General features: G+C 39.2%; 2 long non-coding RNA genes across 5 annotated transcripts in view; one reads left to right on the top strand and one right to left on the bottom strand.

Annotated features, from left to right (window-relative positions):
• Positions 1-11,181, bottom strand: part of LOC308193168 — a 34,896-nt gene extending 23,715 nt beyond the window's left edge. The window contains exon 1 of the long non-coding RNA XR_013949442.1: positions 9,943-11,181. This is a non-coding gene — a long non-coding RNA (uncharacterized lncRNA). The remainder of the gene's footprint in view (positions 1-9,942) is intronic.
• The window catches only part of LOC308193164, a 67,360-nt gene continuing 47,284 nt past the window's right edge, over positions 5,625-25,700 (top strand). The window contains exons 1-2 of one of the 4 annotated variants that reach the window (XR_013949433.1): positions 5,707-5,732; positions 14,981-15,214. This is a non-coding gene — a long non-coding RNA (uncharacterized lncRNA). Of the gene's footprint in view, positions 5,733-13,429; positions 14,829-14,980; positions 15,215-25,700 lie in introns of those variants that run through there. The other 3 variants (XR_013949431.1, XR_013949434.1, XR_013949432.1) reach the window with 3 other exon arrangements.

Raw genomic sequence — 25,700 nt, 5'->3', positions numbered from 1 at the left:
TGAGTTCCAGTACAGTAGTTCTGCGCCAGCAGGAGACATCTCTCATGAAAGCAAATCCTCAGGAGAGAGATGGAGAGGTGGTTTTGCATCCTAAATCACCCTTGAATCCTTGGGAGACCCCAGTGAGAAGGCTTGCTGTGTCCTCCTCTGCATCACTGAGGCAGCCTCACAGGAGCAAGCAGAGCCAGCACTCTCAGCTTGGTTTCGGTGGCACATTTTGACCAGAAGTCAGAACAAGGCTTCTCTGATTTGCTGAACTGGGGGTGTGACATCAAATTTATTTTCATTTTTTTTTTAATTAAAAAAAATAATTTTAATATATAAAAAATATATCTCAGGTTCGCTTCAAAACTGCACCAACAGTAAGCAGTTTGGACTGGAAGGCACATATGTTTTATCTAGGAAATCCAAATAAGTTTTTTTTTAAAATAGCTTAAAATGAATGAGAAGAAGAATGAGTGCTAATGTTATTGTCTTATACAGGTAAGAGAGAAAAAGAAAGAAGGGCTGAAACACTATATGGTGCTTATACCATTTTCTTTTCCTTTTCAGGAAAAAAAAAAAAAAAGAGAAAAAAAATCAGTGTGAAGGAACATTAAGAAACAAAGAAAGAGTTACATGAAATAACCTTCCAAACTAATGGAAATGGATCTCTTGTGATTTTAAATATATCCCAGTTCTGTGCTAATGCATGCAAAGGATGAAGGAAACAAGTTACAAATGGGTAGAGTGTCAAATTCTCAAATCAAGACAGACTAATTCATCCTAAAAGATAATTTATACCAACTAAGCTGTCTGAGGCTTTGGGGTTGACTGTTTGGCATGTGTTTCTCTACAGCTTGCACACTGGACCACAACATAGCATGTAGATGATTCATGGGCTACAGACTTTCTGCACATAGCGGTCAGCCTGCAGCTCACATGGTGGGGTCCAAGGGGGATTGGCTTGGCTGCAGAACAATTTTTCACATTCCTTTGTACCTTATGTCTCAGGCTTCTTTTCAGTGGTTTCAGACTCCGACTCCTCAATAACTGAGCAAGATATTAATGGGATAAATTGCTCACTGTCTGTAAGTAAATTACATGAGAGATGTGACCTGTGAAAACAGTTCTGTCTCTTACGTGCTGGTAACGATGACAATAACGACATTAATAGGGAGAATGCATTGCTATTAAGCAACCACTCCTTTATTTACTTTCAAAGCTGTGATTTGCCAGTACGGTATCCCCTTCTTTTCTCTTCCCCAACAGAAAAACAATAACAACAAAAAAGATGGAAGCAATGTTGCATGCCTTCCCTGCTGTCAGGGGTATAAGGAAACACTAGGGAGATTTATTATTATTATTATTATTATTATTATTATTATTATTATTATTAAATATATAATTTAAAATAATTTAATTAGTTCACGCACCTTTGCAGAAAGACTTTGGTAACAACTCTGATTACTGATATTAAAGATCAGATGGAAAATTAACAGTATCCCCTTACACCAGTAAAAGCAGAGGCTGAACTTTTACAAGTTTGCTGCCATTAAAATTTGTAGCATTTGAAATATCTAATAAAGCTTTAGATGATAATTCTCCCTCCACTCTTGCTCTCTCTCACTTTTTTTTTTTTTTTTAATCCATTTTTGGCTTCTCTGACTGTTTGACCTTCTTGAATGATCCTATAATTTACTGGAGGGTCAGAAAGTCACAGAGGCCCACATAAAGCAAGACAAATGAAGATAGGGTTTCTTAGAAAATTCAACACATTTCTAAAGGCTACTTCATCCTGTGCACAGCACACCAGTCCTGTTTAGAAGAAGGGCAGACGGAAGTTTGCTTTATACACATTAAAGCTGCTTTTTATACTCTTATGGGGAAAAACTTGCTTGCAAGCTTTGCATTCCAAGTTCTGTAACCAAATGCCAAGACTTTTCAGATCTGCCAAGTTCAAAATCTAAGATTTCAGGTCCACTTGCCAGCTCACATTTTACATTTGGCAGTAGAACTCTCTCCAGCCCTGCCAGTAGCTGGCCCCCAAGATGCCTCCATATGAGGTTTGGGATTTAATTTAAATTTTTGTTTTTCAAACACTATTGTTCCATAAACATGAAAGTCCAAAATTTCAGGATAAACCCAGCCTGGGCAGAATCCCTTTTTATTACTGAAAGGTCTCCAAGACAGCGCCCGCTTTGAGAAAACTTTGGAAATGGTATCTGACTTAGCCAAGGGATCTTATTTGTTACCTGCCGTGATATTTCTTTGTGAATACACATTTGTCAGGGGAATCCTGTTTCTTTACTTAGATAGTGCAGGATCTCTTTTTATTTCTCTCCTTACTGTGCATGCCTAATTCCCTTTATTGTTAATGAGGGTTTAATGTGTTCTTTGAATTGGAGAAAAACATTTCTATGCAACTGATAAAACAGAGCTTAAAGAGGCAGGGTGACAGCACTTGGGGGAGGAGGTTGAATTGTCTGGCTGTGAGTTTAATGCTTTCCTGCCACTGGAGTGAAACTGAAAGATATACACATATATATATATAATATATATATATATAAAATAGTTCTTGAAAGAGGAATCATAGAAATGGAGTGTCAGTGGAAAAGAACTGTGAGTTGTAACTATCTTTGTGTGTGATGAATGGAGTGATAAAAATAAAATAAAAATAATATTAAACACAATAAAACCAGTAGAAACAGGACAATGGGAAACAGTGATTTGTATAAATTATTCTTTCAGAGCTCATCCCTTTTCTGTGCTGTGTTCTCATTTTGATGATGACCTTCTAGACCAAATCTGGATAGCTTAAATAAAATGAATGCTTTTCCTTGTTGTGTTACCCCCTAGTAGTCCTTTCATTCAAACTTTCAGGAAATTTTGTGGCAACAAATCACCATGACATACTTATTCTTGCAATCCCCCTTGTCCACCCTTAGAGAAGAACCATGACTTAGCATATGAAGTGGATTACCTTTCACCCCAATTAATGTTTTTATAATGAGTACCAAAGGAAGCAATAATGTTTTGCCACTTATTATCGAGTGTTGCTGGGGCAATCTCTGAAACTCAAGACTTAGGTCAATGGCAGCACTGACACGATGGCAATCATGCTGCTGAGGTTTAAGCCCTACTACAACAATGAATAAATGGGTCAATTTAATTTCCAGAACTATCAGTCTGAAGCTGTAAGGAGCAGAATGAATGAGATATGAATGTCCAGGGGTTTTGCAAATTTGGCAGAGGTTAAACTTGATATTCCTCCCATTTTTGTGCTTATTCAAATGCTACTTAAAAGAAAAACAATGAAGGAATAAGGTAAGAAATAGCAATCACGTTTAATCTGGAAGCCGAAACTGGAACTACATCATTTTAAGTACATTGATAAATATACATATATTTATATTATTATATGTTATGTGAGATTGTGTAATAAATTATATTTTGCCGCTTGTCAGTAAGTTGATTGAGTTGCTGCCCACAAATACATAATTTTCTAGATGGCAAAATCCAGTGTTCTCAGTTTTAAGAAAGGATACCATCTGAGATGTTATTGAACAGACTAAGCCATACCCCTTTTATTATCTTTTAAAATTGTGTAATATGCTTAAACATACTTTAAAAATACCAGACAAAGGAGCATAGACAGCACAAAGTCACCTGACAAAAATAACATTTCTAAGTATTTCCTTGGACTTCTTATGTAGGGAGAATTAGGCTGCTCGTTGAAAGCTATGGTATAACAAGAAAAATAAATGCCTTGCATAGAAGTTCAATACAAGGCCACCCTGACTTAAAATAAACCTTGTCCATTTGAGGCATACTGACTGATAGCAGTGGACGGCCTGTATGGTGCAATCTCTATGAAGAATTCCTTTCTTGCAGTCCATTATTTTAGAAAAATCAGACAAGAAGTCCAAGCTCCTCCATTCTATGATTCTGTGAATCTATGATTCTATGATTGTTTTCTTTTCCTGGCTTTTTCTTTTTTCTATTATGTCAAGTTGTTTATGCCAACAGCCTGTTTCAACCTAACTCAGGATAGCAAACCTTTCCTACAAGACCTAAAGAAAGCCAAAGAGATGACGGACAAATGAGTATGTATGTATATATTTTATGACTTCCATTATCTCAGGTATTAATGTAATTTAATCTTGTTCACTCATTTTTCAACTGCTTTTTTACACTGGGGAAGTAATTTACTCCTGCTCCTCCTTTGGAAAAGCATCATTAACCTCTTTTTCTCATGATGATTGAGCAAATATCAGTTGAATATCCTCCCACTGGGAAAAGCAGAGGGTCATTAATTTAAAGAAAGCTGTTTTTTGGGAGATGAATCCTTCCCTCCAGACCCTGTGTTATGGGTGACTGTCACTCAGGTTTTGTTGCGATTGCCATCTTGGAAGTGCCTGCCTGGCTTCCTGGATCCTGAGGAGCATTGCAGCAGCATGACTGCACTACGATATGGATGGGAACAGGGCCACAACAAAAAGCCTTGCGTGCAGCACAGAAATTCCCCAATACTATGTCACAACCAAGACCGTGGGCTGTTATGTGTCCCATCCTACCAGGTAAGATCAGATTTTAGCCTCTGGGTTTCAGTTTACTTCCCCATAAAAAGTAACATATGTTTTCCCTTTCAGGATTTCCATGTACTTTTAATTACTAAATCTTACATTTTTTTTTTGTATTGATATCGTTAGAGAGGAAGATTATATAAATGTAAAATACCATGTTATAAAATGTTTAATCTTGAAGAGCTTCTTTCAAGGCTGGCAGCTGTCAAATTTCAATATCCATTAAAAATTACATTTTTGTTTAAGGCTAATGCATTGCCATAACAAACAAACAATCACAAGGAAAGCACTGTCTTTCTTCATGGCTGCATGCTGAGATGAGACACACCAGCTTTTCCCTCTGCCTCTTTGTGTGTATGTCTATTTTTTATTGCAAGTAGGCTTTGGAGTACACTGAGTGCTGGTCATTTTTTGCCCAGAGAGCTGGAAGCTCACACATATCAAGCTTTGCAGCTGACTGCATCAGTGGGCAGACAGGATGGCAGAGCAGGATCACATGGATGCATGTTCTTGCAAGCAAAACCAGAAGAAACGAAGTCAAGCTAGTATGTATTAGGAAACACTAGTTTTGACATTGTCACTTTAATGCCTTATGGTTCATGGACACACACTGCATCTGAAGCCCCGTGGGCAAGTTCCTGATCCTTTCTGCTTTGCATAATGAGCAACTCCGGCTCTCAGAGCTCAGTTCTCCTTCTGTTTTACAGGTCCCTGAAATTTATCCAGTTTCACTGCTTCATACCTGTGTTCCTATCAGAAAAGATGCTGAAACAGCTGTGGGATGAATTATCTGTTTATTTATTCATTAAAAATGTTTCTTTGACCTGGCAAAATGTGGTGAGCTGGGAAAGCCTTTTTGTCACTCATATTACCTCTTTTCCTCCAGAGGAGTCACAGAGAATTTAAAGGTCATTTGAAAAGCAGCCTTTTGCTCTTTGACAGCCCGTTCAATATTAGCCTGCAGTTTTACTTTACAAAGTCATTATTATTAACTGCATTCATGGCTTCTGCTGTTTTCCTGGGATTGCAAAGTAACTTGAGATACTAATTGCAATGAGCTAATTTGGCAATACCATGCAAAACTTCCTTAAGGCATTAGTTAAGAATATACTTTCCTTTACACAAAGAGTATTTGAAAGAGGGAACAGACTGCAAAGGCAGCAGAAGGTATGCTTTTGTACTCCTATACTTAAGAGTAGATGGTATAATTAGCTTACAATGGCAGTTGAATATATTTCTCAGAACAAGAAAAGAACATACAGAATTAAACAGTAGCTTTAGCTTAATGGTAATCAGTGATAATGATGATAATAATAATAGTACTTAGAACTTTAATGTAGAGATTTGCATCTTGAAAATGCTATGCAAAACATTGACTTAATTACTGTCACCTCTTCAGGGAAGGTAGGTATTATCACCCTGGCTTAATAGATAGGGAAATTGAGATATAAGGAAATGAAATGACTTGCCAAAGGCTCTGCAAGAGGCTGTAGAGGGATTCAAACTTTCCAGGTCCCTTTACCATTTGCTTCGCTATACCAAACTAATTATGCACACTTTAGGGCTGCTTTGTGCTTTTGGAAGTTGAGCCCAAGTCCTTTGAAATTAAAACTGTGTGTGTAGTGTTTTAAAGGTTTTCTTTTTCAATCAGTATGTGATTGGAAAAAACACTTTAATATGATTTTCCTCTCTGGGTCAGCCTGAAACATATAGTCACAGGCAAAAAGTTCAGTTTTGTTTTAAAATATTTATTTCTTTACCTTAGTATACAGACCGACTTATAAAAGAAAAGCCAAAATTTTGTATAGAGTAAGTCAGAAAACAAAAGAGATTTTACCCGAATTTATTTATACCCGAATTTATTTTGTTATTAATTCAGGGAGGCAGGGGGTGGAGGGTTTTGATGAAATTATTTACCAAATTCCAAGTTTATTAATGCTTTCTCTGACATGCAAACTGCATGGATTTTTTTTTTTTGAATTTCTATCTAGTAGATATATTCTTCCTTGTCCTTATTAAAACCAATGTGAATCTTTCTGCCTCAATCATTTCTCCTTATGGAAGGACTGAGGATCAACCCTGTGATTTGATTACTTGCAGTGTTATGTTGAGTCAAATGGTGCAGTGATAACATAAACAGCTTTCTGGCCACAACCACAATTTAAGGTGGTGATGAGATATTGCAAGATGAATTGTGTTCCATAAGGATAAAGAGAAAACCTCGGCTTTTAGTTATAATTATTTCCCTGTGTGAAAGACATTAAAACTAGACTACAGGAATCGGTTTTGCTTTGACTGCTTATAGTATGTTTTTAGCATAGATCTTATGGGCACTGCAGTTCTGGTTAATTAAGTCTGAACCATAGTTCACTTCTTAGATAAGAAATGTAGTTCTGTATCTGTAGAACATAAGGCAGTAATAGATGTCAGTGTCTGTGTTTGCAGGATTTAGAAGGAGCTTTTGATAATTGTTTTCTCTTCATCCTGCATTCTGTCACCTTCACTTACCAGCGGATCAGTGCACACAAGCTTACAGGCGTTTAAAAGCTGGATGTGCTGAGCTCCTCTCTGTGAACAGAGGGAGATGTGCCTCTATATTGGGAGCCTTTCTATACACAGCTGGTGTCTCATTTATGTGTTTTGAGTACCTACAGGGTGTGGGGGCATTTGCTGGTACTCCGAATGGACATGACATCCGGAGGTAACAACTTCATGTAGCGTTATTGATTTTTGCATTGTACCAGCACTGATTTCTGGGTATGTGAATCCCTTGCTGAGCCTCTGATGATAGTCTGACCTAAAGCTTCAGAAGATTTCAGTAGATGAACTTCAGGAGTGCTTACCCTGTTTCCAGAACAACATGGTCAAGTTCATTCAGCTAATCAAAACATCAGACATTTTTATCCAGCAGGATTTAACTGGGGTTTTTGTTAAAAGCTTTTGCTTCATTTTCACTTTTTTTTTTTTTCGTATTGTCATGACTGAACATAGCAGCAGAAATAAGTAATATTGAAAAAACAGTGGAGAATTTTTCTGAAAAGTATCCTTTGCATTTGCTTTCTGCAGGCATTTTACATTAAAACCCAAATACTCTTGCAGCAGTCACAGTTTTCCAGTCAGGGTAAGCATGAAGAAACTATTTATATAAAGCAGAAATAGGCAAAGAATGGCTAGTTACACAGCTCGAGTTTAGATTTTTTTCCCCAACAAATTGCTTTAAGTGCATGATATGGGCAAAAACTGTTCCCAGGTTTATTTAGCAAGTCATTTCAAGTAAGTTATATGTTCAAGAGAATCACAGGATAACAGTAAGCTAATAGAAATGTGCATTCTTTCACATAATTGATAAGATTTATTAACTCCTGCAATTATTAAAATGATCTGTCTTTTTCAGAGGGTAGAAATGAAATACTAAATTTGGTTTATCCTGACAGTCCATACTAGAATATCAGAGATGAGTTGTTGCCTCCTCATAGTTTAACTGACTCCATTCTTTGAGTAGTACTACATAAGAGGCGAGACATATTGGAGTGGAATATGAAATAAGCACCTGAAAATGAGATTCTGCTGTAATATATGTTGATCACACAAGGTGGCAGAATGAGCTTAGGGCTCTCTGAGAAGTAAGAAGCAGTGAAGCATCATCATTTTCAGTCAAAGACATATCCTTCCTTGCCCTACGAATATGCCAAGATGCTTCTGCACATGTAGAGGGATGGAGGGGAATTTTTTTTAAAAAAACATTTTTGATAATTATCCAAGTTCTTCAATTTCCTTTGGAGATTTAATGGAGACTGTTAAAAGCTTGTGGCTAACTTTGGAAATTAATAATCATACAATGCTCAATCTGCTCACATCTTCAGTTTTATTGAAAACAGTTTACTTTCTATCAATACATTGATTCTCTAAGTGGGGTTGAACTCTTCAGATGAAGGACAGCTACAAGAACAGGCACGTAGGGAATATTTCGCTTTTCCTTATTGATTTAGAGCTAAATTTACTTCTATTGTGAGTGAATGAAACTCTGTTGACTTTGCTGGTGTTGTTATTTACTTATAGCAGGCCTGAGCATGGCAGGTAGATATATGTGGCTGAACTGAAGGCAACCCAAAAAGGAGAAATTGAAGTCCAAGGCAAAGAGAAGGGATTTTTCTGCAGCAATTTCTATGCTACTGCTTTGGCCAATGACCTGAAGGATAGTAGTGACACTTCTTCTTGCACATTTACCAGATGCTCTCCTTGACTCACTTCTGAGACTGTTCTTGTAATAGGCAGTTCCAGGGGCAGGGCTGAGCTGTGTCCTCAGGAGCCTTTGGTTGCAGATTGCAAAGGAGGTCCTACACATGCCTGCTCAGTTCACCCCTTTGGAGCTACATAACAGCCATGCAGTGTACCAAAACAATGTGGAATTTCAGCTATGGTGTGGGATTTTTTTCCAGTCATATGCTCAATGTGAATTGCACCAATAATGCATAAAAGCAATCTTTGTGTTCAGCTCAATTAATGGTTCCTTGAAGAGAGAGAGTTATACCACCATAGGAAGCATTTTAAAAGTAGCTGATAATATATTCTCCATCTGAATTTATTTCTATCTGTAACTAAATTAAGTGACCAACCAGGTTAGTCTTATAAGTAAGACTTAAGGACTGGGATCTATTCATTGCTCCTTATGCAATATATTTCTAGAAGCTCGTTAGAAGCTATTAGAGCTTATCCACCCTTGCAACCTTTTCAGCAGATGTTCAGCTGTTTGTTTTTCCTCATTGCCTTAAGATATTTGGCTAAGCATTAAAACAAGACTGGAACAGGTCAGGAAAGTATTTATTTCCCAGAAAAAATAAACTAGGAATTAAAACAGATGACAATTAATATTGAAAATGTCATCTGTAATCTATTAATGAGAACTGGAAAACAAGAATTAAATGAAAATTTGAAATTTAGAGCTACAGCAAACACCGGAATTGCAATCTGTCTCTTTGCACAGACAAGAAGTTACAAAATTATAAAGAAGAAAAAAAGAATCAAGAGAGAAAGAAAGAAAAAAAAAGAGTTCTGGAAATATTCTTTACACACCAGCTGCATTTGTCTTTGGCCCTTCTGTCACTTATGGGACCAGTCCGTGAGACTCAGCAAGACTTCCTGAATGGTCTATGGTCATACCTAAGAGGCTTTTTTAGTCCACACCTGAGCCTTGAGTTTCAAGCCCTGAGAGCTCCCTGACTCTGTTATTGTGTCCAGATTAATCCACAGTCACGCCTTGTCTTTCAGCTGCTAGCTGCTGCCTCTCAGCTCAGCCACAGCACTTGTGTGACGTCTCCTTTGCCATCCCACTGCAAAGCCGGGGTGTTATTTTTAATTGCCAGTGGTTTTAACTTACCTGCTCAAATGTACGCTGCACAGGCTTGAGTCACTCGTGCATACTTCTCAGCCTAGATCAGGCAACTGAGTGGAGACAGCTCCTCAAAATGCCTCTCTGCTGTGACTGCCTGCGAGTCCTCCCTCTTCTTTTCAGTACAAAGTCAAGCACTAACAGCCTAAGCCACTGCAGGAGATGCTTTGAGTTAAACTGCTAGCCTTACACTGAAACAGGCAAAAAATCCTCACTTATACCTGCTCCTTACCACCTCTGAATCGTTAATTACTGCCTCTCAGTCTGATTTTCCTCATGGCAGGCTGCTGCTGCTCATGCTGCATACATAGCAAAGTGTGGGCTCCCTGGGAGATGCCAGCTGGGGGCTGCAGGGCAGTTCAGCCAGTGTTGAAGAGTAACAGTAGGGACAGCTGGTGAGCTGGGTCGCAAATCTGCGCTCAACCTGGACTTAAAGGACATTTTGGGTGCTCTCTGTCATGCTGTACCAAAACCCACGTGAATCACTTAATTCACATAGTCCAGGCAGATCTGCAGTGCAGTGTGAGAGATACAACTGGGACAAGACTTGGGCATACCAAACTTACACAAGTACTAGGCAGCAGCCATTATACAGTAAGTAATTATTTCATGTTCAAGGAGGCATTAGGGACTGTCTGAGAGAATACCTTGGCAGCGTGACAACATGAGCAGAACTGCAGAGCTCTTCAAGGAGTTGGTGACTCGGGGCAGCTCCTTTTGTCACTTTCCGGAGTCATTGTACAAACTGATGTCCACGTGTTGGTTAAATAAGTAACAGCTGACGGGGTTTCAGTCAAAATCTGTCTCAGAAATTTTGGCCAGTGTCCCTGAAAAGCAGCAAGCAACCAGAGGCATAGCAGCAGTGAGAGAGCTAGCACTAGAAGCGGTGTAGTGAGTCAAAATATTAATGGCTGTGACATGGATGCTCAAATAGAAGCCGTGCTGCTGGATGCAGGCATGACTCGCACTTGCACAACACGTGTGAGAGTAGAGAACACTGTCTGTAAGACCTGAGGTCCTCATATTGACAGAAATAAGCTGTGGCTATCAAAGCTCCAGACCTTTTGCCACATGCTGTGCACAGAAACCTGCTGTGGCCGCTCAGATTGCTGCAACCTGGTGAGGAAACAGAGGGTGGACATTTGGGCTCTCACACGTGCTGTCTCTATGTGCACACATGCACCCACAGATACATGTATGTGCTACTGAAGTGTGGTTACACGCAGTGGACAGAATGAGAGCACGTGGGCTTTATGTGGTCACTGCAAATGCTTTCGTTTCAGAGTGCTGCTGCTGGAAAGCTCGTAGGGCAACTGCATATGGATGACCCTGCTGTCTGGAAAAATGTGCTGTGAAACTGCTGTGTTGTGCTGGAGGTGATTCCTGAGCCACAGACGGTCCCTGACAGCCTTTGTAAAGTGATATGAAGCAAAATACCTGTGAGAGCAAGGAAATCAGTCTGTGCTGATTAATGCCAGCGTTGCTGGTATTGATGGTTTAGCTGCCTGTACAAAACAAATGTGGCTAATCAGTTCATCTTGAAATAACTTGTACTACTGAATAAAGGAAGTTGTTGCCTAGTCAATTTCATACTAATTGCTCCATGCCACAAATTCAGGGCCTGATCCAATATGAATTGACACCAAGGAAAGATACACCATTCGCTGTGATAGTCTTTGGATCAAGGCTTCATTTGAAAGGGAGCAAACACAGCATGCTAAATTAGCGTTCTTCTGAGCCTTCACTGTCTGTTTCTTGAGAAACAGACAGGCTTGATTTTATTTTGTGCATAGCCACATGAGTTGCAGCACTCACACATTGGATTGCAGGCCAGCAAAGCCAACCTGAGCACATCAAAGTTTCAGCAGGAGCTGGGGCTCTGTTGGCTGCTGTCTGCCACAGACCACCTCGGTCGGGTGTCTGACACAGGGTGTTAACTACGGTATTGCCTCACGGAGCCATTTACCTCCCAACAAACATTTAGTGCTTATGAGGCATTTGTCAAAAAGCCACACTGGGGCTATACCTGTGGCTTTAGCTATTTAAACGTCTTTAAAAATCTGTCCCTTGAGATGATTTAACTCAGCAGGATTTAGGCTGTGAAGGCTCACATCATCAAAGGGACCAAAGTGTCAATCCATCTCTTTTCACGCCTAAAGACATAACAGTATCATGCCTCTCCCCAAGAGAGAGTACTGTAGAGAAATTTCCAAGCTCTCAGCACCCAAACTAGCTAGCTCTGGAAGCAGATGGAGTATAATTATAGCAGTGTCGAGCTGCACCTGAACTAATTAGCTCTGCTGAGAAACAGGGATTGAATTTAATAATGCATGTTCTGCCATACCAAAAAGGCTAGACTGCCTTTGAGACCCACGCGAGTGTCTCTGCATGGTGCTGTGCTGAACTCTGTGGATGTACTCTGAAAGTCAGCTTGGAGCTTTTTTCGCCATAATCCACTGCACAATGCAGCTATCACCTTGTCCCAGCATTCAGGTACCATTGGCATAATTACTCCTCAGCTGTCACTTACCTCCTGACTATTAGTTTAGCATGTTAAGTTCTGCATATGCTCAAGATTTTGCTGTCCAAACTCACCTAAATGTCGAGATCCACCTCAAGGACTGCCGTAGCCTATTTCTAAAACCTTGAAGGCTTCAAAATGAAACCCTCTTTGCTATGGGTCTGAAATTACTGGCATGGTCAAAACATGCTTAAAGTGCTTGGTAGCTGGGAGAAAGGTAAAAGCTACAGGTTCAAATACTTGCTCTGGAGCAACGATACCTATCAGACATGGACGTGAGCTCCAATCTTAGATACATTTCCTAATAGCTATGATTAAAGCCAGTCTCTCTGGCCTCAGTCCTCTGCATATCAAATTATTTCTACAAAGGGGAGCAACTCTCATGTTGGTGAGTGAGAGGTTTTTTCCATTGCACAAGGAGTTGGGAGCTGGGATGCTCACCAGGGGACTGGTTTGAGCTCAGGCTCCAGCTGTGGGTCAGGCAGAAGGAGCAGTTTGACCCATCTCCCATGCCATCAGGGATAACTCCAAGGCTCTCGCTTCTCCTGGCCTATCACTGTTACTCTTTAAAAATGTATCTCCTGCGTCATGCAAGTGAGTGATTTTATTTAGGTGAGTAATGGCTCTGAGAGGATGGATACTGGGCCTCCCTGGACACGTTCTGTAAAGCCCACTTCCTCTCTAGAAAGTGCAAAAGGAAACTGTACCCTTGAATTACTTAATGTCTTTTGAAAATTTTAGGCATGGTTCATAACATTTGATTATTTTTTTAATATGTAGCTCCTTTAGACAACTTCAGTGTATCTGTGTGCTGTAGACAACAAATTACAACTACTGGATCAAGCGTGCACACACCTCCAGAGCAAAGACCTTTTCTATTTATTTATTTATTTATTTATTATTATTATTTTTTAATTTCTTCAATTTTATAAAACACACAGGCTTCGATGTTTTGAGCTAAGGCTGATTTTCAGTAGGTAGAACTGGTGCGTCTTACTGGACCCATTGTTGCAGAGACTGGTATTTCTCTCATCAGAAACTCAAAATAGCTTTGATCTTATTGCAGAATCATTCTTTTTTCCTGCCATTCTGATGATAGGATGAAATAAAATTTCTTAACTAGAAAGAGATCTGATTTACAAGGTTTGTAATAGTTGTGTAGAATTCAATTGCCTGTGGAGGAAACATGGGAATCATTATTTCCCCTCCTCTTCCTGCATTTGCTCTGCAATATATTTGGCTCAAATAATCCATTTCTGAAAATATCTCTGTGGTACATGGGGGAGTGGAGGCATTATAAGCAATATTGCATTTGTAATAAGGGGAAAGGGAGAGCTGTGAAGAGAGGAAGGAGAATTCCCAAGTCTGAGATCTTCCCTCACACTTTTCCTGGCATGGCTTTGTGACAGACTACATCTCTTACAGGACAGAAAAATAGAACTGCATCCTCTCCCTAAATAATTAAATGAATACTTAACTTTTAGGTTTAGAACTTACAGTATATTATAAAACAATTACATTTCCTTTGCATGAGAAGGCAAATTACCATTTAGGTTCCTTTGTCATCTGTATGTGTGAGTTTGGAGCAATTAACATGAATATAGTGCAGGTGCAGTATCTCAGGAAATTGCAAGAAGCTGTGCTGGGGTTTTGTACCATAGAGGGATGTCAGAGCCACTCTTGGAAGAGTCAAAAACTGGAGAGATTTGAGCATCTGAAATGTGATTTTTTAATCATAACAAACACCAATAGATGGCTATATAATAGGCATGAAATGAATGCTCTATTTTCTCACAGATTGTACTGCTGCTTATTTAATTTAACTTGAGACTGCAAACTATTAAATTTTAGATTGTGAATTACCATTCTTTTTTGGGCAGTTTATCTTTCTAACTGTAAATAGAGTTTTTTTTTTTGATTGGTAACAGCACTGATATGTGGTAGTATTGATATTATCTCAAGACACCTTCCTACATCAGTGATATGAATGTTTACATGTTCTTTAAGACAAACTACTTGGGAATTCCTAGGTCTGGAATTTTTTTTCGTATCATTTTGTTGTATCTAACTGTTAATGGAAAACCAATCCTTGTACCTGACTCTGAGATTCATTTCATTTTTTTAAGTGCAAATTCCTCATAAATTCAGGTGAGCATGATAAGATAAATGCTGCCTAAAACCATACCTCACAGTGGGCATAAGTGGTGATTTAAATTTTTTTTTTCTCCTTTTTGGTAGGGTGATACCAATCCACATCTGCTGAGGATTTGACCCTTAGAGCTATCTGACCTGATAGTCATTTTTGCTGATGCTTCATTTACAAGGGCACAACAGAGGGACATGAATGACCGTGGTGATTATTCATACATGGTTTAATGCCCTTTTATTTTGCCACAGAGGCTTAAAGGAGACACTGTAGTAATGGCCCACAGGTCCCCCATTTTATCCGTGTGAAATCACTAGCTAGAAGAATGATGTTGATATGGAACATTTCCTTCCTTGCAGGTATAAAGGAGCAAATTCATCCTGGGGACTACAACACTAAACACAGTACATGCAAACGTTTGTGCATGGAAAAAAATCTGATAGACACTATGGAATTTGTGATAGCCATACAAATGAAATGACACACAGGCATGTCCAGTTTGGCTTTAGGGAAGTGGCAAAGGAGGAGGAAATGCAAGTATCAGATCTGAAAAGCAGCCTGCGGCAAAAGAGAGTTTTCAGGTTGTCAGCATGGTGAGTCATCTGCTCGGTGTTTCTATAAATATGACAACAGCAGCTAGTACCCCTTACTTTTAGCTGCACCAACACACACACACTTCAGTTGAGTGGGAGAAGGTAAAAGGGCTTACTCTGAAATAGAAATAGCAGTAGGAGGATATCACATGAAGCAAACTCCCGGAACAGGCAAGACTTGTGACAGGATAAAGATTATTTGTTCTGTAGCTAGCATCCCTAAAGACACAGTTGCTTGCTGGGGTGTTATATGAGAAAAAGATACATATTACTTTGGTGCTTTACTGTGTACTGCATGGATTTTTTTGGAGTGCAAGTTTTTAATCTTGACAAACAGGATGGTTTCAGCACTCATCTAAAATTTTAATGCTAATAGAAATATAATTTTTGTCATATTATCTTAGTCTGAGAAAAACCCTTTTTCTGCATTGGTTATGAGGTAAGGAAATTTGTGGGCCCTGTGGCACTAGAGAACCATCAGTTCTGTCTCTAGGTTCTCTGCGTGGGTCTGTAGCTAATGTTGCAACACCTGTCCTATATTTCAAGTGTAGCAGGAGGCCTTTTGAGCAAACTATCATTTAGAGAAGAGCTAGAGATTGCGCAGTCCCCTGTGGCTCTGGGAAAATTTAATGGAGTTGGAGACTAATCCCCCTACCAATGCTCTGTGGAGCACAGGGAGCAAATTTCCTTACCTCTGAGGAAGAAGTCAAATGCTCTCCAAGGGGGACCTTAGCCAATTTTTCCTCTTTCCCTCCCTCTTGGGTAAAGTTTTCTAAGGGAATGACTGAGGGTTGACCCTATGGAAATTAGAATTTGAGAAGACCCATTATAAAATTGATTTTATTTCCTTGTCATTGGAAAGTTGTTCCCTATAGCATGTTCTCTAATGATTTATCCGGGAGTTTCAAATGTTGTAAGTACCAGTGGTTCTGTATTTCCCTGACCTGTCTCACTGATGGATGGCACAGAGATGGGGATCACAAGATACAGCAGAGATGAAAAGAGAGATAGCCAAATAACATAAAGATGAAATTTCTTTTTTTATGGTTTGAGTAAACTGCTAGGGAGAATCAGGAATAAGACCAGCAGCATTTGCAGTATATATGCTGGGTGATATACTAGTTTAGATCTAGGCTACATTTAAACACAGTGAAATTTGCCTCTGACACAAACCAACCACTTTTAAATTTATCTCCATTTAAATCACTTGAAATTTATTTTCCACACTTTTCTTGTAGTATGTTTGCACAATATCTGGGAGAAAAGCTTCTTATTTCTCTTTTTCCCCCTTATTAACCCTTATGGGTTATTAACACCTCCCTCCATGGAGTACCCACCCACGCACACTTCTTGGGAAGCAAATGTGACGAGAAGTGCTGAAGCACTATGAGATAAGACATTCTTGAAGAATCTCTGATCTGTTGAGCAATATCTTGTGAGGTTTACAAGTCCAAAGGATTTAATATAAGTAAACAAAACCTTTCAACATCTTACAGCTCCTGGGGAAAAAAATCGAAAACATTCCAAAATTCACTTACCACTTCTTATTGTCAGTGCTACCAGCGAATCTTGCTGTCCACCCGCCTCTTCTATTCTGTCTTAAGCAGCCACAGCAATATCCTGTCTCTTCTGCTACTCATCCATCCAACATAAGTATGCAAGACTAATGTAATGATAGTAACCTGCCATCTGTTTTTTTGACTTTTATATGTGAGATTTGGTATTTGCTACTTTTTTCTATTTGGTATTGGCTCTGAAATTTTTTATGTTGATAGCAAATGCAGTTGTAAATTCAGTCTCTGTATTTCTCTTTTCATGGGGCACCACTTTTTTTTCATTGCTTGTGTTTTGTTTGTTCAAATTAAATATTTATTGCTTCTTAAAGAAGAATGAACTTTCAGTAAAAGATGATAAAGGATTTATCTGGTGATAAAACATGTAAATCTTTCCAGAAACTTCAGGAGGATTTTAATATTAATGCGGATCAAATATGAAAATATATACAACTTGAGAATATTTTCTTGGAAACAGGAAGAACTGAGGAGTCAGAATAGAAGTAATCCTTATTAGGATGAGTTTCTGATATTGATAAGACAGAAATACAGTATCTCAATTTTATTTTCTCTTGCTTAAATCTCTTCATTCTTTTGTGAATGGGTAGGAAAGAATGACAAGTCAGTTCTTTAAAATACACTGCTGGATAAATCATTAGAGAAGAAACTATAGGGAACAAGTTAGTAGTGAGAAGGAAGTAAAATCTGTTGTGTAATAAGTTTTTTTGATTTCTAATTTCCACAGGGTCAATTATCAGTCCCTCCTGTAGAGAAAAAAAAAAAAAGATAATTATTTATAGAAAATTAATATTTTACTATTTTTAATACTTTAATAAGCATGGACATCTCTCCTCCTCTTCTGCACTCAGGATAACTCTTTTTCTCTCCTAGTATGAATTTTGGTAAAACGAGAGCCTGGTACTTAGTATTCCTAACTTAATACAGCATACTAACTCAAATGAATGTTTAAGGTACTTATTTTTTTAATCTCCCTTTTACTCTTTCCTAAATATCACTGAAATCAGGCAATGTCCTTACTCAACATCAAAACAATAGAAATGAGAAGTTTGGAGAAAAATAACAAGAGAAAATCAATAGGTGACATGCAGGTTCATTTTTAAAACAGCAACACTCTAAGGTATACTTTTTGATTTTTAGATTTATTTAATTTTTAAAAATTTTTTTTTGGTTATTGGAATTTCATAGTTCATGTTGTGACAACTAGGGACGAGTGGGGAGCAAAGGGATTTTGGGGTTCCTGCTTCACACCTAAATTTGTATACTCCACTTTGGCATTATCTGATCTTCATTTTTACCACAGTCATGTCCCACTTTCATATGACTAACCTTTGCACATGCTCAGTGATCAATTAAACAGAGCTAGATGTGACTGGAAAGATATGTTGTTGAAAAAATTTACAAGATCAAGGTCTTAATAAAATAGGATAGGATGTTCAGATGATCCTCAAGGATTTAAGTCGTTTGCTATGTGAAGTCCTGGGTACCCTCACAGAGAAATGCTCTGACTTCCAGAAGAAGGGTCACTCCACACAGCCTCCACTTTTCAGGGCTGTCTCTTCTTTCCAGACAGCTAGAAATCCTCAAAGATCCACATTTAGGAGAGTGGAATAGGTGGTGCACGGTCCAGAGTCCAGATTATTTTTCTAACACTTTCTTCTAATACCCTCTTTTCAGTCTTAACATTATCATTTCGAAAGAGATTTCAAATTTGCCCAGTATGATGATTTTTAAAGTCTGCATATGACACTCATTCATGCTGTGCTCTAAGATAATTTACGAAAATGCCCTGCCCCCATTTATTATTTGGCATGCAGGTTTCTTTCACTTGCTGTGTTCTGGGACATGCTCTCAGCTAACTAGTGAAAACCTCTGCAGGATGTTTTGCTCATTAGAGAGGCATTTTGATGTTAAAGAAATAGTTTCCTTTTTATTTTAAAATGTCTTATTGGATAAATAGTATACACATTTTCCTGAGATGTGTTTTGAGGGCAGCTGCTTGGAAAATGAAGAACAGAGCCTTCAGATCTCTGAAATTAATGGAAAAGTTCAGTGAAATTTGGATTAGACTCTGATGATAAAGCAATCTGAAACAGAAACATCATTAAAAGATACGGGTAATGGAAGTGTGAGTTTGTCTGAAAAACAGCTTGTGAGGTAATAAATAATGAATTATTGTTAAGAAGTACATCTGTCTCTAAAGGGAAAAATGCATCATACGTCTGTACTGATGAAATTATTAAAATAAGTACCTTTGAGATAAGAGGATGAACTACAGAGAAGACCAAATGAACAGAGGGCTAGGGGGCTTTTATGCTAATTAATTAACGGACATACAGCGAAGAGACAAATTGTTAATATATGCTAAACACACAAAATCTAAAAGACCATCTGATACATTCTGTCAGAGACAAAACAGGTCTGTTTAGTTAAAGGCTGTAATATTGCATGTATGCTTGCAGGCAGAGATAAGGTAGCTAATCTAGCTTTTCCTGAGGTGCACTCTGTCTTTTTAGTGCTTAAATTTCAACCTTAAGTTTCTCCTAATGCTGCCGTTTGTATGGGATTGTTCCTTGTTTTCTGGCATATAACCGGTTCCTTGAGAGAGAGATACACCTCCAAATAATGACTGCTTGTCAGGAGGATATTTTTTTCCTGCCTGCCTTTAATGCAGACTCTTATTTTACAGACAGGTTTCTCAAGGCTCATGCTGTCTTATTTTTAATGGCTAAAAAATAAAAGGGAGGAAAACACTGACACACAGCCGTTCCAGACGAGAATGGAACAAGAGCTCATTTGAATAACCACCCTATGGATCTGTCACGCTGAGCTGGAGACATGCCTCAGCAACCTCCAGCAGGCTCAAAATCAAGCCCTCGGATGAGGAACGGGACGAAGGAGCGCCTGCAGCCCGCGCGTGCTTTGGATCCGCTTGCTGAAATGCGGCTGCTCGGGAGAGAGCTGAGTGCAGCCTTGCAGAGGAATTTAATTCACTGCATTACACAGAAACATATGGCTGGAAGCCTACAGGAAAATAGCAGAGGAGGAATTTTGCAGCGATAACATAAACCCTATTCTGCATGAAGTAAAATCAATATTCATTCTTAGAGCAACTTTCCAGGTTCTGGAAACCATACATTGTTTGATTTCACCAAGTTCGGGGTCTTTGCCTCTATTCCCTCCCTGATACACAGTTGTTCTTTAGAAAGAAGCTGCATTTTTATGGAATTATAGAATCATAGAATGGCTCGGGTTGTAAGGGACCTTAAAGATCATCTGGTTCCAATCCCCCCTGCCATAGGCAGGGATGTCACTGACTAGATCAGGGTGGCCAAGGCCCCATCAAGCCTGGCTTTGAGCACCTCCAGGGACGGGGCATCCAAAATTTCTCTTGTCAACCTCTTCCAGTACCTCTCTACCCTTACCGTGAAGAATTTCTTCCTAATGTCTAGTCTAAATCTATCCTCTTTTAGTTTAAAACCATTCCCCCTTGTCCTATCATTATTTACCTGAGTAAAGAGTCCTTCTCCATCTTTTCTGTAAGATCGCCCTCATTGAAAGGCCCCAATGAGGTCTCCCTGGAGCCTTCTCTTCTTCAGGCTGAACATCCCCAGCTCTCTCAACCTTTCTTCATAGGAGAGATGTTCCAGCCCTCTGATCATCTTTGTAGCCCTCCTCTGGACTTGCTCTAGCAGCTCCACATCCTTCTTGTGCTGGGGACCCCAAACTGGATGCAGTACTCCAAGTGGGGCCTCACAAGGGCAGAGCAGAGAGGGACAATCACCTCCCTTGACCTGCTGGCCACTCCTCTGTTGATGCAGCCCAGGATGCAGTTGGTCTTCTGGGCTGCAGGCATGCACTGCTGGCTCATGTTGAACCTTTCGTCCACCAGAACCACCAAGTCCTTCTCTGCAGTGCTGCTCTGAATGAGTTCTCTTCCCAGTCTGTCCTCATGTCTGGGATTTCCCTGACCCAGGTGTAGCACCTTGCACTTGTACTTGTTGAACCTCATCAGGTTCACACTGCCATAAGTTTGAAGCAAACCTGGCATGATGTGTGCCTCCCTTATAAAGCTTTCATAATTTGTTTTCAGTTCAGTAGGCCACAGGAGGCCCAAAAGAGGCATACTACAAGCTTTGAAGTGGTAAGCCTATAATGACTGCTGTTCTGACAGATATGAGTAGTGAAAAAGGTACAAGTACCACCATAATAAGAGTAAGAAATTAATTTAAAATGCCCAAATCTCAAAAAGCACCCATGCTGTATCAGTTGTTGGCAACAAAGCCAATGAGGGAACCCCCAGGTGGGTCCCATGGAGGAGCTCATTTTTAGTAGCAGGCCTCTGAGCTGCATGTAGGGATGGGTGGTCAATACCAGCGAATCTGAACTGGCCCAGCTGTCTTTGTGCTGGAAGTATAGGCACTTTCCCAAACAGATTAGAACTGATTAGCAACAAATTATTAAGCATAAAATGAATTTCTTGGCATTTAGCCACTGAAAACATAGAGTGAATGTATATCTACAGGAAAAGGAGAATGAGTATCCATGGATGAGTAAAACAGTCGTACACATTAGCTGTTGCAGATTATTTCTTGCTCAAAGTGGTCGTTACCAGTTAAATATAACACCTCTGTCCATTACAGTAAGCAAATTGTTATGTAGAAACAGGAGCTCTTAAAATGTTACTCTATTCTTCTGTGGCCTCTGCTATGAAACGGAACCCTTGCTTTGTTTCACTTATGTTAGTATAAGGTTGTGAGACTTTCCACTAGGAGAAGGAAGTAGTCTGCTCAACCCTTCAGCCAGTTTGTTTTAATTATTCTAAGTAGTCTGTTGGTAGGTGCAATGTCCCCACAGCTAACAGGAATACTATCACATTGATTGTCTAACTACAAGGCATGCTGCAATAGTAGGCATTGAGAGATTTATATATATGATAGATTTGATAAAAACCGTTTGCCTTTGGTGGGCTGAAGTGCTTGTTTTTGCACATAAGATCTAATGTTTCTTCCTAGCAGTCATTATCTTGGCTACACATGAAAATTAATTTGCCAGCTGTCTTATGACAAACATCTGAAAAAAAATAATACATAAAAATATAAATGGTATCCTTCCTGCATTTGTTTACCAGAAGGAGATTTTGACTTTTTTTTTTTCTTTTAAATAAAAAGAAAACCAGCTACAAATATTTTTAACTTATGCTAGGAAACAAAACAATAAAATAAAAAAGAGATCAGTTATTCTTTTTTTTTATGTGATGAATGGAAAGGTAGATATTTATATCCTGTTTCTGTGTCTGTGTGTCTACAGAGCTTGCAAGCTGGTAGATAAAAAGTGGGGAAGAAGGTTATTGAAAATTTGATTTAATTTGATTTGTTAAATAATCTTGCTTTTCCTATTGTCTGTAGAAGGAAAATATTTTATAGAAATCTCACTGAGTAATTCAAATTTCTGTAAAAACAAGATCTCAGAAGATTTTTTTTTCTAATGGACCAAAGTATCCAGGATACATTCCTCTATGGCCTCGAATTATTTACAAATTTTTTATCTTCCATTTTACCATTCTGTATTTTCTTTACTTCCCTTATGCATCCATATTCTCTCACATATATTTACTCATCTCTGTTTCTTCTCTGTATGCAATTTTCCATTACTGTCTCCTTTTCCACTTTCCAGATCTTTTTTTCTCTTTTTTTTTTCTTTTTTTTGAAGATTTATTTATTTATTTATTTTGGTTTGAAGCTGCTCATAAATGTGTGTCAGTAGTATTAACTTGCATCTTAAAAGCCCAGCCTCCCCATGTCTACTTCTTAAAAGTAATGGGCTAATGAGGAAAAGATGCATGACTTCAGCTTTTTATTTATTTCTAGGCTTGCTGTGAATCTTAGGTCATGTGTACTTCTGGGTATGCTGGCTGTACTGGGAGATTCACAATGGACAGTTTCAGTAGTGGTATGATGTTTCCAAACATACACATATATTGCAGGTGTGTAGTTCTGTTTTTACAGTGGTTTCTTGAAGGATTATAAAGAGCATCCATGTTGTGGCAATGCACCAGCATTCAGACATCACTGAGGTATTCAGACATCAATGGTTAGCCCTTGTTTGCCTTTAAGTGAATCCATTTCAGGCAATTTGCCATCCTGTTTCCAGCAATATTAAATATACAGCTCTGCACTGATCTCTTAGTGTAGGAGAATGTCTGCACTGAGCAGGTTTTTCATTGAAGATTTTTTTCACCCTTCAGCCTTGTGTGGCGCTTTAACGATCTGCTATACACTGCTTCTTTCTCTAATCTTCTGAGAGAGTCAGTAGGCACAAACTGTACTGAGAAAATTATACTATACCACACTCTGAAACTTGTGAGTTTGATTCCAACATGTCTGGTGGGACTGCTGCTAAAAGTCAGCATCTAAAGAAGCATCTCATTTGAATTCTGGGTGTACACGTGAGTTAATACGAATGTGTTTGGAGACTGAAGGCTGATGTATCAAAGACACCGTTCAACACCACCGCAGGAGTGTTCCTAATAGTGCGACCATTTTTTCCTTTCACTTCTGTCAAATTTATCAATGTCTGATGTCATTCTTTCTGAAAGAGAGAGCCTATTAATATGTATAAAGTAAAAAAAAAAGTTCATCCCTATGCATTAACATTTACTCATGGCAATTATGTCTGCACTTATTAAATTCGTACACTCCCCCCTTCTTTTTCTTTCTGTTCCAACCCCTACAGAAAATGACACCAGATCTATGAATTTTTATGAATCTGTGTGTATGTGTGAGATGTGTGAGTGTGCATACCCCCGTACATATATTTATATGTGTGTGTGTGTGTGTGTGTATATATATATATACACATCCCTCTCTCTCTACTTCTCTACCTTTGGTACTAATATATTTTTCAGTACTAATGACTGAATAATTTTACCCACTTTTTGTATCTTACTGCTAGAACATTTTCTAAGAAAACTAATGACAGCTTACCTGGAGCTAGGCTGAGCTGTTAGGCAGGCACATAACTGCATTGCTCCATGAAGTACACAAGGAAGGAATTGGACCTGAGAGCGGCATAGTTTGTCTTCCTCTCCCTCCTCATTTGTGCAAGGAAGAGGTAATTTATACTCCTCCATTTTCATGCGCTGCCTTCTGGTGCAACTTAATTTTCCTGTGCAGTGGGCCAGAGTGTAAAAGAAGGAGATGAACAACTCCCACCTCTTGCCATCTCCTTAATCCCTGCAGTCCTCCTCTCCCACCCTGCTGGGCAGCCCCTGGGGACACCTGTGTGGCAGGCTGTGCTGGAGGAGGGACAATCTTATAAATACTATCTGTGAGTGGAGAAAACCATGAGATTAAATGCTGTGTGTCTTCTTTCACAAAAAGTTTGCCTGTCTGTGTTTCCCTAATTTCACCCCGAGAGAGCCAGCTTTCAGCCCCTGACTACTGCTGCTTGGTCCTGGGAGGGAGGGCTAAGGACAGAGCAGTGGGTGATAGGCATGGGTGCACAATCTTGTGCCCCTGGGACATGTGCTATCTTTATCCTCATCTGCAAAAAAGAGGATTTTGTGCCACAAGTTGGGATTTGCACTGATTTTGGTGAAAACCATCACTTGTGTTAGGGAACTGTTTTCTGCTTGGGGCTCCTGGCTGGAGTTGAGGCAATCTCGAAGTATAAAGTGAGATTTTGCTGGCTGATACGGAAGAGAGCACTTGGATGAGCCTTCTCAGGAAGGGGCTGTGACTCCAGTTCAAACCTTTGGTTTGACACAGCCTGCATCCACTCATATTCAGCAGGACCAGAGAGATTCTGAGAAGCCAGAGCAAGCAAAATGAGAAGGTGCTGGTGAAAAGATAGAGAATACATATTTTAATGTTGGAATATTCTCCACGCTCCTCCTCCTGCAGAGGTGTTTATAATGCAATTAAATCCCATCCCCTTTCAGATCTGCACTGGGACCAGAAACCTTAAAAAAAAAAAAAGAAGAAAATGAAATTAAATAAAAATAAATGTAAAAATAAAAATAAAAATCTGCCAATAATTTTAAACTGCAAACTTTAGTTTCGGGGCTGCAACTGCCTTCTGCCCTTTAACTGGACAGAGTAGAATAAGAAAGACCAGAGAAACTGGGAGTGTTTCAGGGAGTAAATTCAACATTATTGGCTCAGCTGGATCAAAAGAGATCTGTTATTGCAGTAATCACTGTCATACCCAAAGGCTATGATCAGAATTGGAAGGATGCTGCTTTGATGTTTTCCTAAAATAAATACAAACATTTCTCACTCTTTTAAGCTGAGTCAACAAAAGAGCAGCTAACTGCTTTGTTAGCCAAAAGGCCCCCAGCACTACTTTGGTTGATTTTTCTTCTGCCATGGCTTAAATAATCATTTAAACATTATCTTCCTTTGTTCTCTTAGTGCATTCTTATAAGGCAGAGCGGAGCAGGAAAGTGAGACCCATGGCTCTAAACATAAGGCTTTGGTACCTGTTGACTTGTGTTTATTCCCCTCCTCGTTACACCCTTGGATTTGCAATCTTTCACAGTGAAATGTAGAGCAGTCCTGCCTGGCAGGAAGCTAGTCAGTGTGGACCGCTGTGTCCCTAGACATCACTCCATCGGCCTCAGGACAGCCACGCTTCTCTGAGGTCTGCATGCTGGTGACCACTCAGCTACCTTGCCATGTCCTGTTGGCTTTCAGGGATTCATCAAGTGAGATGTTTCAATCAAGTGGTCAACTGTCATCAATAATATCTGGATTTACCATGGTCAAAATACATGTGTTTTCTCTGAAGAAGCACTGTCTATGTGTTTCTGTTCACATGACTAACCACAATGCAATTAAATTCTACTGTGCTGCAGATCTGTGCAGTCATACAGCTGCTGAAGCCCCTCCAAAGTGGATGATTTACAAGTCCTG

The sequence above is a fragment of the Anser brachyrhynchus genome (genome assembly GCF_964034855.1).
Source record: "Anser brachyrhynchus genome assembly, chromosome: 3".
Lineage (NCBI taxonomy): Eukaryota > Metazoa > Chordata > Aves > Anseriformes > Anatidae > Anser > Anser brachyrhynchus.
Note: the sequence above shows the minus strand (reverse complement) of the source record. Positions and strands in the feature narration are given on the sequence as shown.